Source organism: Hetaerina americana, unplaced genomic scaffold (assembly GCF_022747635.1).
Source record: "Hetaerina americana unplaced genomic scaffold, ioHetAmer1.1.p SCAF_3, whole genome shotgun sequence".
Taxonomy (NCBI): Eukaryota; Metazoa; Arthropoda; class Insecta; order Odonata; family Calopterygidae; genus Hetaerina; species Hetaerina americana.
Genome location: NW_027286874.1, coordinates 16,547,584 through 16,565,694, shown reverse-complemented (window position 1 = coordinate 16,565,694; position 18,111 = coordinate 16,547,584). Strand labels below are relative to the sequence as shown.

At 40.7% G+C, this 18,111-nt stretch overlaps 1 protein-coding gene across 3 annotated transcripts in view; it reads left to right on the top strand.

Annotated features, from left to right (window-relative positions):
* Positions 1-795: 795 nt before the first annotated feature.
* Positions 796-18,111, top strand: part of LOC139690215 (uncharacterized) — a 309,365-nt gene continuing 292,049 nt past the window's right edge. For all 3 annotated transcript variants that reach the window (XM_071587518.1, XM_071587519.1, XM_071587517.1), the window contains exon 1: positions 796-932. The gene's annotated coding sequence lies outside the window, so the exon portion shown is untranslated. The remainder of the gene's footprint in view (positions 933-18,111) is intronic.

The window sequence follows — 18,111 nt, the reverse complement described above, 5'->3', positions numbered from 1 at the left end:
TGAATTAGTAAAGACAGTTAACCATATGAACCAAACAATACAAATCGGTCATGCGATCATCATTTTACATCGTAACTCATTCAGCTGGTGAAATTTAATGTAAAGACATGTGGTCGAAGTGCTTGTGTACAGTGCTAGTGTACAGTCTCTCAGTTTGAATGCTTACTTGAAACGACAGTTTTTTTGTCAGAGGAAGCATACCAATCCAAGAGGGAAGCCAGCATTTTCGCATGGCTACATCAAGCCCTTGCCCCCCGATCTATGATCCCTGAAAAAATCTCAGTTGAAGGTGGGAAAAGTCATTTAGATTCTTCGGTCGTCCGCCTGCGCATTTCAATATGGCAATCACAGTACGCGTTCAGCATTTTTATGACCCTATAGCAACCAAATGAAATTTATCGGCTCCCAGGACCGGATCTCTTCTTCGAATCTCCGCAAGCAGAGTGGTGGGAAAACATCTATTAAAATCCGCATACTTTTCACTAGACAAATGGAGCATGAAATCACAGGTTTGGTTTGGCGTACCTCTCCAGGGACGAGAGCGGAATGAATAATATCCCCTCGGCTGCCCGCCACCCGCTTCACTTCCCCTACCCTGTACATGAAAGAGGGGGAGAAAAAGTGAGCATCGTGGAGAGACCATTCGGTGGCGATATCTACGTCACCCTTTCTTGAAGCAGTAACTGTGCGCAATCGAGTGCTTTGTGAATTCTCGTGACGGGCTATTCCATCTGGCGGGAGAGGGTGGAACCAACCGGCAGACGGCATTCGAACCTCGCCTACCGATCCCAACACGGCGAACCTCGCGGGACGAGAGTGTGTGTGTCTCTCTCTCTCCTCTCTGCTGCCCTGACCTCACCCATTTCATCTCCGAAGGTGTGTTTACGCATCCTGACTTGACCCACACGCACTCCTTGCGGTCCACTGAAAAGGTAAGGGTCTTCGTCGGTAATGAGCGGAGAGTTTGCATTTCGGGTGCCTTCATTCATTCTGTCATGTCACTCACTCACTACTCGTTCCCCTGACGGAAATAGCATCCCTGAACCATAATAGCTGTTCATTAATTAAGTGACCGCTTTAATTTGCTCTGGAAGAAAAATCTCCCTTTCACTACTTCGTTTGAATTTGTCAAGGGATTCCGAGGGCATGGAATGAGTGTGCTTCGGATATTTTTTACATATATTCGAGTGGTAAAACATTTTTCTCATTTGCCTCGGGGAGACGATTTTCAATTCTTCACTAATGACCGGTTGGGGTATGTAGAGCGTAATTGTAATTCTCTATGAAACCTCATTCTTCCCTTTGACGTGTTTCTTAGTGGCTGGAAGAAGGATGGAATTTGCAAGCGTAAAGCATCTATTTAATGCATGCCACACTTACTTCCACCTGTGGCCATTAATCTAGATACCAGTGAATTTATTCCTATGAGTTATTCATGGGCAGGAATTGCCTTGCATTTACTGTTACGATCATTAAATCGCTTTCATATCAATTGTGGTAATGGATAATGAGCACGCTTTGCCTCAATTATCTTGCTATGCGATATCTATGATTTTTTATTGTCGTGCAGTGTTTCAGATGATTGATGAATTCCATAGATGGGTGAACCCACACTCGGTAGGTAGTGATAATTGCCAATTGTTGCTGTTACGACGGCCTGCAGCTTGATGGCCCCTGTGATATGCGCCTCTGACGCCCTTCTCTTCATTGCGGTCTATATAGTGGCGTATTTGTGACATTGAGATGTTTTACCGTGCCATATAATACGGACACAATGAAGAAGCCCGCAGATAGAAAATGCGTGGGTTGTATCTCACCCCATTCATCACCTGTACGTGTGCATTCCGAAGGGTAATGTTGGCGTTAGCACGCGGGTAAGTAGTGAGTGAATCCCCCTCGGTCCTCCCTCACCCACTCATTCAATAGGAGTTTCGTGCGTAAGGAGGTGGTTTTTAGGTTTTCCCTGGAGAGGAAACCCCTTCTCAGCGCTTTGTGTGATTCAGAAAGTGCCTCACGTACTCCTCCTCGACCTAGCCCTTATTTTTTTAAATCCCTTCGCCCCAACTCTTTTTCTCCCCTCATGCCTCCCTCCCACTTCCCTCATCGGACCCTGTCCCCCTTCCCACTTTTGGATCCTCACAGAAATCTCCCTGCCTCACAAAATCGCCGCCGTCGCGAGGAGCTTCTTTGTCACCACTCCTCCGCTCAGCTTCTCAGCCTCCGCCCTTCCTCTGCATCTTCTCTTCCAAGCCTCGTACTCCCTTTGTGATCTGCTCCTCCCTCCAGAGACCCATCCCTTTTTCCACCTCCCCCCTTGGAGCCGTGACGTCAAGGTTCCGTGCACCACTTGAGTGTAAGTCGGATCGATACATGTGGAGGGGCATCCTGAGATGAGTGCGAGGGAGTAGCCCTCTTCACGAGTAAATAAACAAATGAACAAGGGGTGTTATTTAAGGGAGTGTTGTAAGTGGGAGTGGCCCTGTGATGAGTTGCCGGTGGGTATGTTGGAGAGGCTGTGGGATCTTAATTATTTCCAACCCTCTTGTGGTCTTTTAGGGTCTCCTTATTGCCAATGCCTTTAGTACAGCGTCTATGACACCCTTATTAATCTCAATCAGATCTATTAATTTATTGCTCTTCATGTGCTCTAACAAATTAGCGAGAGAGTAATTTTCCTTTCGTAACTAAATATTGAGGTTTTTATTGGCAGGGCTGAACCGACTCCGGCGAACTGGGTATGTATGTAGGCTTTTTCTAAAGAAGCACCCCATAGTTTCGTTTCCGATATCTGGTCATTGGATTGTCGAAACTTAATTCATCTGGTACTTTTATTCACCTTCCTTCACGAAGGAATAATAAAATACCCGGAATATAATCATATATGCACAATTTTTCCATAAAAATTTCACATCATTACTAATAGGATGGTTAAATGTGCCAGAAATAATTTAATGCTTCGCGTTTCCTGCTAATTTGAGTTTTGCACAACACCTGCAATAATTTTTTCTCCTTTAAAATAAAGTCAGGCACGGCGTAGTGGCTTAGCAGGTTAAGTTCGGCTACTGGTCGGAGGGACCTGAGTTCAAAACGAAAGGGTGCCTTTGGACACCACCAGCTCTGATATCCTTGACGATTGAATTGAAAACGTGGGAAAAAGCAGGTGGCACACGAAAAGAGAATGCCTCCCAGAGCCGTAATTTGTGAATTTCACACGCAGTAGGGCTAAGATGAGATGGAATCTACCTTCACCGATCAAAACCAACCTTTGGATTGATTATTGTGGCTCGTATGTAACTAAACGTCAACATTCCCATCTCAAACCAGACAAATGATATGAAGAAAATTCACTGACGCTATCGTATTTGACAGAGCTGTAGGTTTTGGTCTTAAGCTAAATTTATTCGTGTTCATAGTTGAACAATGACTATTCTAATATACCTGCAAAAGAATTACGGAATTGGTCGATGTCAATTACCTATTCCTTTGTACGCGCCTCACGTAATGCAAATATTTCTTATTCTGTAGGCATATTTTATCTCATTCGGCTGTTTGGATACTTATCAGGCTTGACCACCGATTCAGATGGTCTCTTGAGATGCCGAAGTACCCCCTGATGCTAAGACCAACAGAATTTTATCAGAATTACTCCTTGGGAGTATAAGTAACATACATTTCCACAAATGAGCTGTTTCATAAACTTCTTTTATCCCTCCCGGCTAAGAACTGACTCTTTCCTCCTTACTCCGCCTTGTATCCCATTGGTTTATCAAGCACTGTAATTCCCTATCAATGCTAGTCCTCCTTAGAGAAGCATCTAATTGCTTCCCCTGATGCCCATTAATGTCATTTTTTAAATTGTAGCTTATTGATTAGTGAAAATATCATAGTATTGGCATTCGGTAAATCTTAACATGGAATATTTGTGACATCGTTGAAAGGATACCAGCTATCGTTATGTTGTGTAAATGACTCCTAATAACAATAATGTTAGTGGCTACACATACTTTGCAGCTGGACTTACGTATTCGGAACCTTAAATTCATTCCGGGGAAACTGTTCTCAGCTTGTTCTGCCAAGTAATAATGGTTGCTGAAGCTGAAACTATCTATAGTTCAAAATATTTCTACTTATTTGCCAAATTTACATACATTTTTCATCATTTTTTCTTACGTTACATGGGCCATCAGTTTGGTTTTGCCATTATTCATTATAGGTTCTGCACAGTAATTTCATATATGATTTAATTCGTAGCTGGATTCGTATATGGTTTACCTACTGTCTAGTGCACTAAACCATTGTTGGTATGTCTTCATTTGCAATCCCATCGAAAGCACACGGATTAAGTAGCCGAATTAGTACCTGCCGACTCGCCATAAACTCTATGGCCGAAGGAAATAAATTGAAAGACACGGAGGTTAATTTATTGAAATCCATTAAAACACTAAACTCTAGGGGTTATCTTTCGATCTCATGGAATCTTCACTAACCACTTTAGAATGTTATATATATTCGACCCATAAAAAAACCACAAACACAATAATCAACCCTAAGGCCGGTATGGTAAGTGATGGTTGAGTTCAACCAGTACTAAGCCCGACGGCGTGTGGCATTCACACATCAGGGTGGGTGGTCCGGTTCCTTTCCCCGGTTATGGTTCCCCAGAAAGATTTCTACCCGAAAAATCACATATCTTGGGTGGAGCTGTAGGTGCTCAGAGAGGCTTGTCCGGGAATCAATCCTTGGCCCTCCGGTCAGTAGTCCAACGCTCTACCCCTGGACTAGCGCGACCCATATTCGCGCTAAATATAACAGAAATGAATTTTTTAAACTGAAAATAAAATACCACCACCTTTAAGATTGGTACCACACCTAATTATCCGCAATATCAGAGCCTCAGCTTTTATTAGGTTATCTTCAAAGTAAAAACGCCACTCATGTATGGCAATATGTGTGTATGTTTATATACACATACGTATGCATGTGGCCGTCCGTCGGATGGGACGTTAAGCCGCGGACCCCTTGGCGCCTTTCGTAAAGAGTAGGCTAATGCCGACGCCGGGTTTCTCTCCACCCTTCATCCTTTCCTGTCCTTCCCCTATGGCGCAAATGACCTTAGCTGTCGGTCGCCTCCCCTCAAAACTACACCTACACCCGTATGCATGCAGTATACGTTTATACATGTATATTCCAAGCACACACGTTTATCATGATTGCTTGGCGGGTTGAAATCCTTCTAAGTGAATTCGCGTTGCGAGCGACGAACCCAACCGTCCTCGAGTGGAAGTCGGATGGAAATGAACTTTCCGCGAAGAGGATTAACTGGGGAGAAAGAGTAATTAAACTGGAATGAAAGAGATTCGCTCTTTCCTTGAATCAAGTGGACTCGTACATGTACATAGACAAATACGTATGGGCGGAGAAGGCGAAAGAGTGGATTTTGCCCGGGATATCCTGTTCCCCTGAAACTTCCCTCAGTAGACTCCCCGGCATGGCTTCACCTCTCGCTGAGATAAAGGTATTTTCCCAGACCGAGCCTCGTTGTTTGCTCTCACACACATTATAGCCTCCCTCCTCGGAGGAGACGCTTTATCGCCAGTCGAGGGTAAGGAGAGGAACGGGGCTGGTCGGCCTGAAGTGGCTCTGAAAATGACAATGGCGGTGGTTCGTGGGTTCGGGGAAAGGCTGGCACGTCTGGTTGTAATATGGGGATTTGCGTTCGAACCCTGTCACCAATGAGTAAGTGGGCCAAATGCTGGGAAGGGGCGAAGAGAACCGGAGAGAGCGACATGAGGGGGCGTAGAGTAGGGGTGCGCAAGGGTTGACTGGTGGACGGAAGGGATAATGGCCTTCGGTTGTTGGGGCGAGAGAGAGGTCATGAGAGTTCAAAAGCCGGAACCCATCTCTTTTCTCCTTCCTTTTGGGCTTCCTTCATATCCCTCTCTTTTCCTCCCTCCAATGTTTTCCGACTCTAGAAAATGAGTCCACACCGAAACTGAAAATCGACGCCCTGTCGATTGATTTACACATTTTTACCTTTCCGCTTTTGTTGTCGCCGTGGGCGTCATCGATCGTTCGCTCTTTTGAGTGTGCGCCCCGGGACACCGGCAAACCCGCGGACATTAATAGTCCCGACCTTACCCATTCAGTTTCGTCCGTTGAGGAGAGAAATACGTTTGTGCAATTGAATTTATACTGCACACATGCATTGTGGCTTGATTTTATGACTACATTACCAGTGGAACTAATTGCTACCATGAATCAGCGAGATAATTTTAATGCATTACGAGATATCATTTGCTTTTTGCCGTAGTGATTAGGTTCCGCAGCCGCTCGGCGATTAGATCGTTCTCTGTGTTGGTGAATTTGCGATTTATTTACATATTTACGCTCCATTGAAATATTTATTTATTATTTCTCAATAGAATATAATTCCTTTTCCATGAGTTGTAAAAATGATAACGATAAATTACGTTGTTGCTAATTACTTATTATGTGTACGAAACGTTTATAAAAGTAAAAATTAGCTGCGTTGCTTTTCATTAGTCATTAAACGCCGCCTACACCAATACCTCTGCCAATACTCGCAGTTAATGACTCAAGTAAGAAAATTTTCCATGTAACCATCAGTCACAGAGAACATTGAATGTACTAAAGAATACTTTGAATCATTAAAACCTATTCTTTACTAAATAAGATACCTTCCGTTATACTCGTGATAGAGCCAGGCTTAGTGTAACAACACCTGCGTATTCACTTAACCCACCATCAACCAGGACTGCCTTATCACTTCATGAATTGCTAAACAATCAACATTATGATGCCTTTTAGCATTGCCGTTCCTCTAGAAATTTAATGCATGGGATTTTCCGTTAAAAGGTTGCTTTTCTCTGTGATCTAATATCTTACTCTGCCCATAAATACCAATAATTTACCTGTAATTTTCATTCATAATTCTAAGATGTCCCGGTGGAAGTCAGACAAATGGCAGAGGTAAGCCTTCAATTTGAAATATACTTTCTTCCTAGTCATTGTTACCTAGTAATTGAAGATTGGCAGAAGCATTGGATTCCTCTTCGAAAAACTTTAATACATTAAATAACTATTATTACATAACCTACCTATCGTGTCGAGGTAAGTTTTTAGCGACACCGAAAAGATACTTCACGATATTTAAGGCACTTCTGAAGGATAAGGAAACATATTTTGACGTTAGTCTTTTCTTCTTCTGCTACCTATATGGAAACCTAATAACTAGATACCTTTGGGTGCCATGATCTTTCTCGTTTTAATTATTTTACAGAAATATATTGAAAATAAAAAAAACTTAATTTTGGCTGTGGAATGCCTGGTGTGTAATCACCCCCTGCTGGACATCCTAGGGGTGTTTTGCAGGGTACCATCTAGAATATAAAATATAATAGAATAGAAAAACACCGATGGCAGATATCTCTTTGTCCCTTTTCCTTACCCAAGCATTCTCCGTTTCTATACCATCTTTCAGTATATCATCATCGACGCTATCTGTTGTCATATTCATTTTCTAATTTGCCGGATGGATTCTCTTCTCCACCCTAAAGAGCATTTTTTTCGTTTATTTATCATTGTATCAAGCGTTCTCTTCCACCTTTCTCTGAACCCATGGAAATATACTCCAGTCTGCGTTCCTTCTCCGCTTTGAATACCAAGTTTTTGTACGTAGCAAGCAGATCTATACCCCACAAAGAGTCTCGATCAATTTAATTACTATGACTATATCCCAAAAATATAATGCAGAAACCCTACGAATTTCATCCATTCTTTTGTGATATTTTCTCCAATTACAATGCAATATGGCTCTCATTTCTTGAGATTCAGAGAGTATTCCAATTCAATCGTTTTCCTCGGTCATACTGGGTTCGTTCGGAAAATAAGTGTACTGAGCTCAGGAAAAAAAATTTATTACACTTTTACATATCTTAAGCTAATATTCCTCAAAATAGGACCCTTGTGAGTCGATACACTTGTTCCAGCGGCGTTCTCATTCCTGGAACGCTCCCGCGAAGGCATCATCGGGAACCTCTCGAAGACTCGTCGTCGACCTCTTCTCTGCCCTCCACGAACATCTTGTGCCACCGAAAGATCATGTTTCTGGAATGGCTGACTCCCCGTAAGCCTGGTTAATCATACCGACAGTTTCGGTAGACGATTTCCCAAGCTTTACCGCAAATTTGATGGAATAACGCTGCTCCAAAAACTTCGGCATCGCGTTCCGTGACGTGGGTCGAGCGTGGAGGTTCGCGTTAACAGAGCTCCTCACTACACCACAGCTCAGAGCCGACTGCCTTTTTCAGCGTCGCTTGCCAACATACCCCCCTCCAATCGCAGCCCGTCAGAGCGGTGCCTGGCGCGCCTGGAACGGTGGGAAAAAATCAGTAGTCAGTACACTTATTTTCCGGACGAACCCTGTATAATGTATGTACCAATTTCCGTTTGAATTAAACTTGTCATGCACTCAAAAATTACGACTGTCCTAGTGGTGTCTGAATAACTAAATCAAGACCATCCGTAACTTAATCTTTTAGTTCCGTGGGTATTTTCATTTCTTTTTCCATCCCTTCCTATGATTTTCTTAAAACTTCCTCAGCATATAATTTAAAAACCACAGGCGATGCCGACAATAACGTCGTACTCCCCACCCACTAACCCCGATTCTTCAACCGCTGCTATAATTTGGATTAATTGATTAGGATTTTGGCCATGTTAAGTTTTCGAGTAAGAATGTTCTATGAATGAATCCAGACTGCTCCTGCGTTCTACGAGTCTTTCATTAAATATTGTAGCCTACCCCGTAGATCGTATTTTTGAAATCTAGGAAAATTTTAAGTCCTCTCCTGCGGACTACCAGGATTGTACAGAGCCTCATAGGCCTTTCATCCAGCCTTGCATGGCATTCCTTTAGACGGGCTCTTCTACCGGATATGAGAGGACCAAGACGAAGGAATCATTGTTTCTCCCTGCCGAGCAAATCTCAAAGGGTCATAGGAATTCCCACTACGTTCAAGTTGCAGCTTATGGGGGTGAGAGGACATATAAATTGGTCAATTGAAGATCGGATATGGGTAAATGGGAAACAGGAAGATAATAGGGTTTTGGACCACATGATAAACTGAAATATGAAAAATAATGACAAGAAAATAATGCACAGCGAGTAGAATTTGGTGTAAGAGGGATTATTTTGAATCTTTTGACATCATAATAAATAATCTTTCCGAGTTGACATTCGTTTCCATTAAACTGCTTATTTAAAATCATTAGCACGAAATAAAGGAAATAAACAGAATGAAAACACCTAATACATGTATCGTGGGTGAGTGATATTTGGCTTAGTGTTTATATCGCGCCTATGGACTCAATCACAATATTTAACTGCGTGAAACGGTGATTCAATGTTTTGAACAATTATTTTATAAAATTGTGTGAAAATACAAAAATACAATTATTATACACAAAATAATTAATATACATAAATATGACAATAATTGTAAATTAATGACAAAAGAAAAATTTGGGTATTCATTTAAATATGTGCAATATTTTTTGTCATAATTGATCGCTACAAAACCGACTAAAAATTTTTCGTCGCTTATTTTCAAATTTGAATTTCCTTTTTGAATCTATTAATTACGCAACAGAATATTAATATATTCTCATGCAATCCTAAAATTTTTCGAACGAGTTCACTCAGATGTTCTAATATTTTCAGCTGAGTAGGTCATTTTTTGCAACCAGTAATTGTCTTCCAACTTAGCTGAGTACTGATAATTACTTTAAAAATAAATTGTCATCCTCTTTCAGCTAATGGACTGTGAAAAGAACTCTTCCTCTTGGAACTCAACGAACTATATTATGAAACAACAAAGGCCAATCCTATGATCCTGTTTCATCGTACATTAATTTGGGACACGCCATTGAGGTGATCTACATTTGACCACATTCACCATTTTTTAATGACATTAATTGTGAACTTTAATTCTGGAGGCCAATGAATTACAAATTAGAGATACTCTCTGAGCAAAGCAGTGCATTATTTGAACATCAGGGATTTCATACCGAGTCTCTAATAGGACGCCAAGTCTCTAACCCTTCATTTTATTGCAGTCACACAATCAGTAGATGAATTCCCCAACTCTTAAATGAATTTTTATTTATATAAAATTATTTATTAAAAAGATATCCTCCCAAGTTAGCCCGGGGCTATAGTCCGCGTCATGGCCGCCAGATCGCACCAATTCGCGTATTCGCTGAATAGACCTTGTATGGTAAAATAGGAGAATCGGCTAATGAGTAAGGCTACTTAGCTTCAGCTAACAATCTTGTGACTGGATAACCTTCTTCTAAGGCTTGATCAGATATCATTGTCGTTGATCTCGTAAAAGAATGTTTGAATTTTATTTCATACACTTTTAAAATAGCTGAAATCTCTAACATTATCTACGAGGGTCATCCGGAAAGTAGTACCCGTTCGTGCCGCATGAAGTGCTGACGACGCGAGTAGCCGCTGGACGAGGTCAGATAGCTTCAGTGGCTTGTCTGCCTTCTCTGAGCCAAGTTGCGTGACGCTAGCATTGCCTGTGTTGTTTCTGTGATTGTTTACAATGTTTAAAAAAATTGAGAACGCCGCCAGTTGTGAAGTGAGGGCAGTGATTAAATTCCTCAATGCAAGAAACGTTCGCCCATGTGATATTCATCGCCAATTAAAGGAGGTGTATGGAGACAATGTAATGGACGAGTCGTCTGTTCGGCGGTGGTGTCGCAACTTCAACATGGGGAGGGGGAACACACACGACGATGAGCGTTCGGGGAGACCGTCTGTCATTACAGACCAACTGGTGAGCTCAGTTGACGAATTCGTGAGGAACGATCGGCGCGTCACAATTGATGACATCTGTGAGCATTTTCCCAATGTTTCTCGAACAATTGTTCATGAAATTGTTAAACACCATCTGCATTATGCAAAAATTTGTGCAAGATGGGTCCCTCGCGTATCTCAATGAGCTGGCGGCGAAGGACTATGCAGCAGGAATACAGAAACTTGTCACACGTTATGACAAATGCCTTAATTTGCTTGGAGATTATGTTGAGAAGTAGTTTAAAGTATCCTCTTTCAAATAAAATTTTTTATGTTTGTTAATATTTACTTTTGTGTCTTTATTTCACGAACGGGTACTACTTTCCGGATGACCCTCGTATTAAAGATACGGCTGGAAGATTATTAATTGAACTTAGTAAGATTAAAGAGAGACGGAAGGAATACAGTAAGGAGTACCTATCTGGGGCGAGAGGTTTAATCAAAGGAGGATATGACACAGATGATAGCTTAGGGCAAGGCACACTAAACTGCAAGATGGATTCGGAAATACGGGAATTTAAATTAAGAAAAGCGATGGGGATTGATAACAACTCCACGGCATTGTATAAGGGTTCAGGAAAATGTTAAAGGAAGATTTTTGACGGACTAATTCGTAGCATTTTTAAGGGAGGAACTTGGCTGGATGGTTTCGGTAGTTCAGTGTATGTTCCCTTTAAAAGAAGGGATATATATAAGTGAGAGGGCTATAGAACCATTACTTTAATTTCACACGCAGCTAAAGAGGTGCATCATTAATACGAGAATGGAGACCAAGGCAAATGATACTTCGGGGTTGATCAGTTTGGGCTCAGAAAGGGGAGAGACACGCGTGATGCCATAGCAGTAATGGGGTCACTAATAGAGAGGAACATACAATCAGGATGTATTTGTTCATTTCGTATATCTCCAGAACTTGTTCGATATAGAAAATTGGGCCGAAGGACTCGATGTATCGTAGAAGATAGGAGTAGTGTGGATGGGGGACTTATTCGCAACCTGTACAATTCTTAGGCTGCTCAGGTGCGAGTGGAGGATGGCTATTCGGGATTGGCAGTGTTATGAAGAGGGGTCGGATAGGGTTTCGAATTATCAACCGTGTTTTTCATTGCATATGTGGAGGAAATATTCAAAGAGGTTTAGAATGAACTGGAGTTAGGAATGAAAGCATGGTGAATTCGTAAAATCAGGTTTGGGGATGATCAAGCTTTAGTTCTCTTCTCTTTATGTCCTCTTATCGTGTCGGGTATCCCTTAACCGCTCCGGGGTCCATTACACTGCCGAGACATCGCAGTTTGTAGCGCGCAGGTTACACGAACACGTTTCTAGGGTTTAGCATAGTTAACAGGCAAGAGCGCAGGTCATGTATTGGGATAAATGAAGAAGAATCCAGGCTTTTTGTAACTTCAGATCAGGTTACACCTCTCATATCCCGAAAATAATAGAACAAACAAACATTTTTGCTAAAACAACATATAACCCACGAACAGTTAATGAACTTGGTGTCTTAAAATATATAAAAGATTGAAATGCGAGTGAATGTAATACTTTTGCCTCTGTTAACCATGAATAGTCTCAAAAGAGTTTTGTGAGCATAAATAAAACCGAAAAACGGAAAGTAATTCACAAAATAAAAATTATAATATTAAATTGTCGTAGCATTAGAAACAAAATATCGGATATTGAACATATTTTAGTAAGTACAAATGCAGACATAGTTGTTGGAACGGAGAGTTGGCTGACGGCAGATATAGCAAACAATGAAGTTTTTCCGAGCGGTTTCACAGTTTACAGAAGGGACAGACCAAATAGGTTGGGTGGGGGAGTATTCATTGCAGTAAAGTCACACCTTAGTAGCCAACGATGCCAATAGGACGTAAATGACATAGAAAGCGTTTGGTGCAACATGAAGGACTACAACGACAGAAGCCCATTCGTATGCTCATTTTACAGGCCCCCAGATTCTAATACAGAAATTCTACACAAGCTCGACGACCAAATTTCCGCTATCAGCAACAAACATAGCAACAGTATTATTATAATCATTGGTGATACAAATCTACCGTCAATTGACTGGGACACGTACAGCGTTGAAAATCTGCCAAAAACAGAGATTCATGCCAAGAACTCCTTCATATATTCACAAAACACTCCTTAGAACAAATTATTAAATCACCAACACGGGACCTGAGCATACTAGGTATCTTGGCGACTTCTATGCCCGAAATCATTACGAACATTGAAATAGTGGACGGAATCAGTGACCACAAGGCTATTTTTGTAGAGTTAAAGACTAAGTTCGTGAAAATAAACAAAGAAAAGCGTAAAATATGCTTATAAAACAAGGCAAATTTTAACGGGCTACGAGAATATTTAAAGATAAAATTACCAGAATACAAGACAAAAACACTGACAACCAATACAGAGAACACTTGGAATTATTTCTTAAATATTTTACGCGAAGGTATGAAGACGTACATCCCATCCAAACTCAAATGCGACAGTAAGTAACCTAGATGGTACAACGGGGAAGTCAGATCGGCATTAAGAAGGCAAAGACGGCTGCAGTGAAATTTCACAAAGAGTTTAAAAAGGGACGATGTAGTTTATGTGAATACATCCAAACAGAAACTAAAAGAATGTCGTAGTAAGACGAAAAGTATTATGCGTACAGCACTACACTCTTTTAAATTTAAAATACTAAGCGAATATCTTGAGGAAAATCCAAAGTCATTCTGGTCCTATGTTAGGGAAATACAGGGTAAACGTCCTACTGTACATTTTTTGAAGACGGAAAACGGATAAATTATTAGAGATAGCATGAAAAAGGCAAATATCTTAAACAATATTTTCCAGAGCGTCTACAATAAACACACAAACGCACCAAACTATCCTCCACACCCATCCGGGGAACACATGAGCGATATTACACTGACCAAGCAGGGAATAGAATATCTGCTTCGTAGTATCAAGGAAAACAAAGCACCTGGTCGGGAAGAAATACTTGCTAAAATATTGAAGGAAATAGCTGAAGACATTGCCCCGTTTTAACAAATTGTTTTTCTAAAATCGATAGAAGAAGGCTCAGTACCTCGCGACTGGAAGCTAGCCCATATAACTCTCATCTATAAAGGCGGCGATAGGGATAAACCAACCAATTACCGACCCATTTCCTTAAGATCGATCTCTTGTAAAATATTGGAACACATTATTTTCACTAACATAATGAGATTTCTGATAGTAAGAAAATACTAATCCACGACCAGCACAGATTTAGGAAGAGCAGATCTTGCGACACACAACTGGGTCTTTTCATTCACGATATACCTAGATCGAGAGAAAACAAGTCGATGCAGTATTCCTAGATTCCAAAAAAGCCTTCGATAAAGTCCCACACAATAAACTGTTGCACAAACTTAAATGCTGTGGAATTAATGAGAAAATTATTATTGGATAAGAGACTTCTTGTCAAATCGCAAACAAATTGTAGTCATCGATGGGTTTTGCTAAACGGATAGAGATGTAACTTCAAGCGTCCCCAGGGAAGTGTAATATGGCCTCTTTTGTTCTTAATGTACATTAATGACTTAAGCGCACACGTTAGCAGCAATCTGAGGTTATTTGCTGACTACACGGTGGTATACAGGGTAATAGGGACCAACTAGATTGCGAGTTACACTCTAGAGGCTTAGACATAATCTCGGATTGGTGTAAGAAATGGGGATTAATGATTAATTTAGACAAATGCGCAGTTTTGAAATTTTGGAACAAAGGAAGCGGCGAACGGGACATAAACTACGAAATAGTAGGGTTCAGTACTAACTACGACCAATCAAGTTAAATATTTGGGGGTAGTTATTACACCACGCCTTTCATGGGGAGCACATTTCAGCACAATATGCGGATCCGCTTTAAAGAAACTCGGCTTCATTAAACGGGTGGTGGGGAAATGTAATGAAAAAGTTAAAGAGAGGTATTTTTTACTCTAGTTAGACCTCATATGGAATATGCCGCGAGTATTTGGGATCCTTGGGAAAAAATTTGGCCAAAAGAATTAGATGAAGTCCAGAGAAAATCCGCCAGATTCGTTAAAAATTGTTATAATAAGAACAAAGGTGTGATAGGTCTCTTAGGGGATTTAGCCTGGGAGTCAATTGAAATACGAAGGGAACAACCGAGACTTAGACTTTTATAAAGGTTCAGAAGAAACGAGTTTAACGATGACACTAAAGGAATTATAACGGCCTCACGCTGCTTAGGTAGATCAGACCAAAAAGATAAAATAAGGGAGCTAGATTCCAGTATAGATAGATACAAATACCCCGAACAATCAGAAGTCATCATAGTAAGAAACTGAAGTCACTTAAGAAATATTAAAAACACTGAATTTACAAGTCGGAACAAAATTAGACATTGCAATAATATTAGGTATATTTGTAGGTGCATGTGTATGTTATTCAGTAGTTTGAGTGTTTGCATGTGTGTGGGGTGTATGTGTCCTTGCATGAATGTATACCATGTTTTTTTTGTGGATAGTATACATTTTTGGCTTTTGTATGCGGTTTTTTTTCTTTCTTAATGACGGGTGGTGTCCTAACATCCCCCGCCACACGCCCTTGCGGCGGCTTGCGGGGTATTGAGTAGATGTAGATGTAGTTTGTCAGTCGGCCAAGGGGTTTGAAACAGTTCAGAGTGCCTTGGAAAATAACGCGCTAGGCACGGAAAAAATCGAAACAAAACGAAGTTATACGGTTTTCGAGAAAGAAAAAGCTGAGTAACATATGCAAAAAGGAATTCATGGACTAGAGCAGTTTACCTATCTCGGAATGGTTATGGACCAAGAGAGTTATAGCAGTAGGGATATAGGAAGAAGAATTGGGTTAGAGAAAGATTCCACCAGAAGGAGGGAATTGGTGACAGGGACGTTGAATTAGGATGTTAAGGAAAGTCTAGTTACCACATTCATATGGAACATGGTTTAATACATCACGAAAAAATGGTCTTTGAAACAAGATGATAGGTGTTAGTGTTAGTTGAAGGTTTTTGAGATGTGGATGTGGAGGAGGATGGAAAAGGTAAAATGGGCGGAAAGGAAAACCGGCGGAGAAGTACTAAGCATGGTGGGGGAGGAGAGATTTTTGGAAGTAATCCAAAGGAGGTTAGAATGATGGATGGCCTTGGAATGTTGGAGACTGTTACAGAGTGAAGAACGTTATTGAGCGAGGTGGGGGAGAAAAAGGATGAGAATGTTAGACGAAACGAAGGGAGGTGAACAGTATGTAGAATTGAAAAAAAACATTAATGTAGTCTAGGGTGTCAGTTCGTGTCTTGTTAGACGAGGCTAAGAAGCGATGCAGCGTCGGGCCGTTTAGTAGCTGGATGGGTGATCGCCCGGACCGCGGTCATGGCCCCCGTTGTTTTTCTTTGCCCCGGGCCCACCGGGTCCACCAAGAGCACCTCAAGCCCTGCCCTGCCCCGCCCCAACCTCCTCCCTGGCCATCATCATGCTAATAGCTTTGGAAACTATACTTCAAGCTATTGCAAGCCGCCCTTCCATGTGTGTTGGAAAACGACAAATTCCGTATTCAGGATAGACAACACATCTCATAATAGATATAAACGAAGGAAATTTGCCCTTTGAGTATGATCATGTGAGCATCATAATAGTGTACATGCCATCATCCCAGTGAGCATAGCATGGGCACACGAAGATAATGCGGAGAAATGCACAATATGCAATGAATCCAAAGAAGAGTGCGACACTTGCCGAATCATGACTCCAAACCCCCGTATCATCCCTATCTGTCATAAGTCACATAAGTTGATGTATTTCACCATCACTTTTCGGTCTTTTACTCCATAGCCTGATGGGTTAGGATTCAAGGCAGGACAAGTTTATTATTCCTTTTTTCTGATGATGTAGTTGCTGAAAAGGGATTTACCAAGTTCTAATTGACTCTATATTTACCCATTTTAAGCTATTTCGGATCCAATCTATGTCAAAGGCATATAAAGTATCTTCTGATATCATCATATTATTATATTTGTCATTGTTTCTCGGTTATAGAATAGGCATGAGTACGTCGTAAAGATGATCTCCCTTTGAAACAAAGGGAGTCTTAGATATGTGTGAATGAACCTGACTGCTTGTATGTGTCATTTAGCGTGTGAATAGGTATGTTTATGCGTGTCTCTCTGTATCTATCCAAAAGCTACGTTAAACGGTAGAGAACCAATAATAACAATCATACTCACATTTTCTAATGCCATAAAAATACTTTGTAACTGTTATTTTTCGTAGCTCATTAAAACCAATGTTATGCTCTACTTATGTAAAAGTTGTCGATCTGTACGCGAAAAGTTTGTCAATCGTTCTTAGGAAAACATGATATTCATTGTGATAAACCATTACTGGGGATATACCGTCCGCTTCGCGGCAGTATAGCTCTAAGCAGGTGGTAGAGCCAAAGAGGGCGTTGGCACCCTCTCCAGGACGCCCAAAACCCTCCTTTTGCCAATGGGTTATTATCTGAAGAGTCCGATGAGGTTTTCCACCCTTCGTCTTGTGACGTTTCCTCATAGGATATAATTTATTAATGACGAAATCTATGATTCATCCAAAAAAAAGAAGCCAACAGTCGTTCTCAATTGTATTGTCACCCTGCACAACCGTTTGTCACAAAATCAGAAATTTCGAGATAAAAGAGAAGTAATGGGTGGAAGTTTTGAGCAGTTTCGTTGGCTTAGACCAGGCGGTCGTGGATAACGAATCTAATATAAAACACAGCACATATAAAAAATTAGATATATATATATATATATATATATATATATATATATATATATATATATATATATATATATATATATATATATATATCGAATATACGGAAACACTCACACGAGCAGTATAATATTGGGACGGCAAAATAGAACACAAATAGAATAGTAACACTTAAAAGGACACTCACACGGTAAGTTCATTTCAAACAAATTTCACAAATATGCTGTATCTCCTTTAACCTTTGTTAAATTTTTTATAGATGCATTTTAAACTAATCCAAGTACTCTTCGTATGCGACAGGATAATGTGCACTTTGAACTATGGGTATATATTTTCGGAGACAATTATCCATAATACATATTTTTGTACACCCGTGGTTGTCACATGGACTCTAGCAATGTTGCTGTTTTCATTATCATTTATAATACCGGACGTTAGTTTT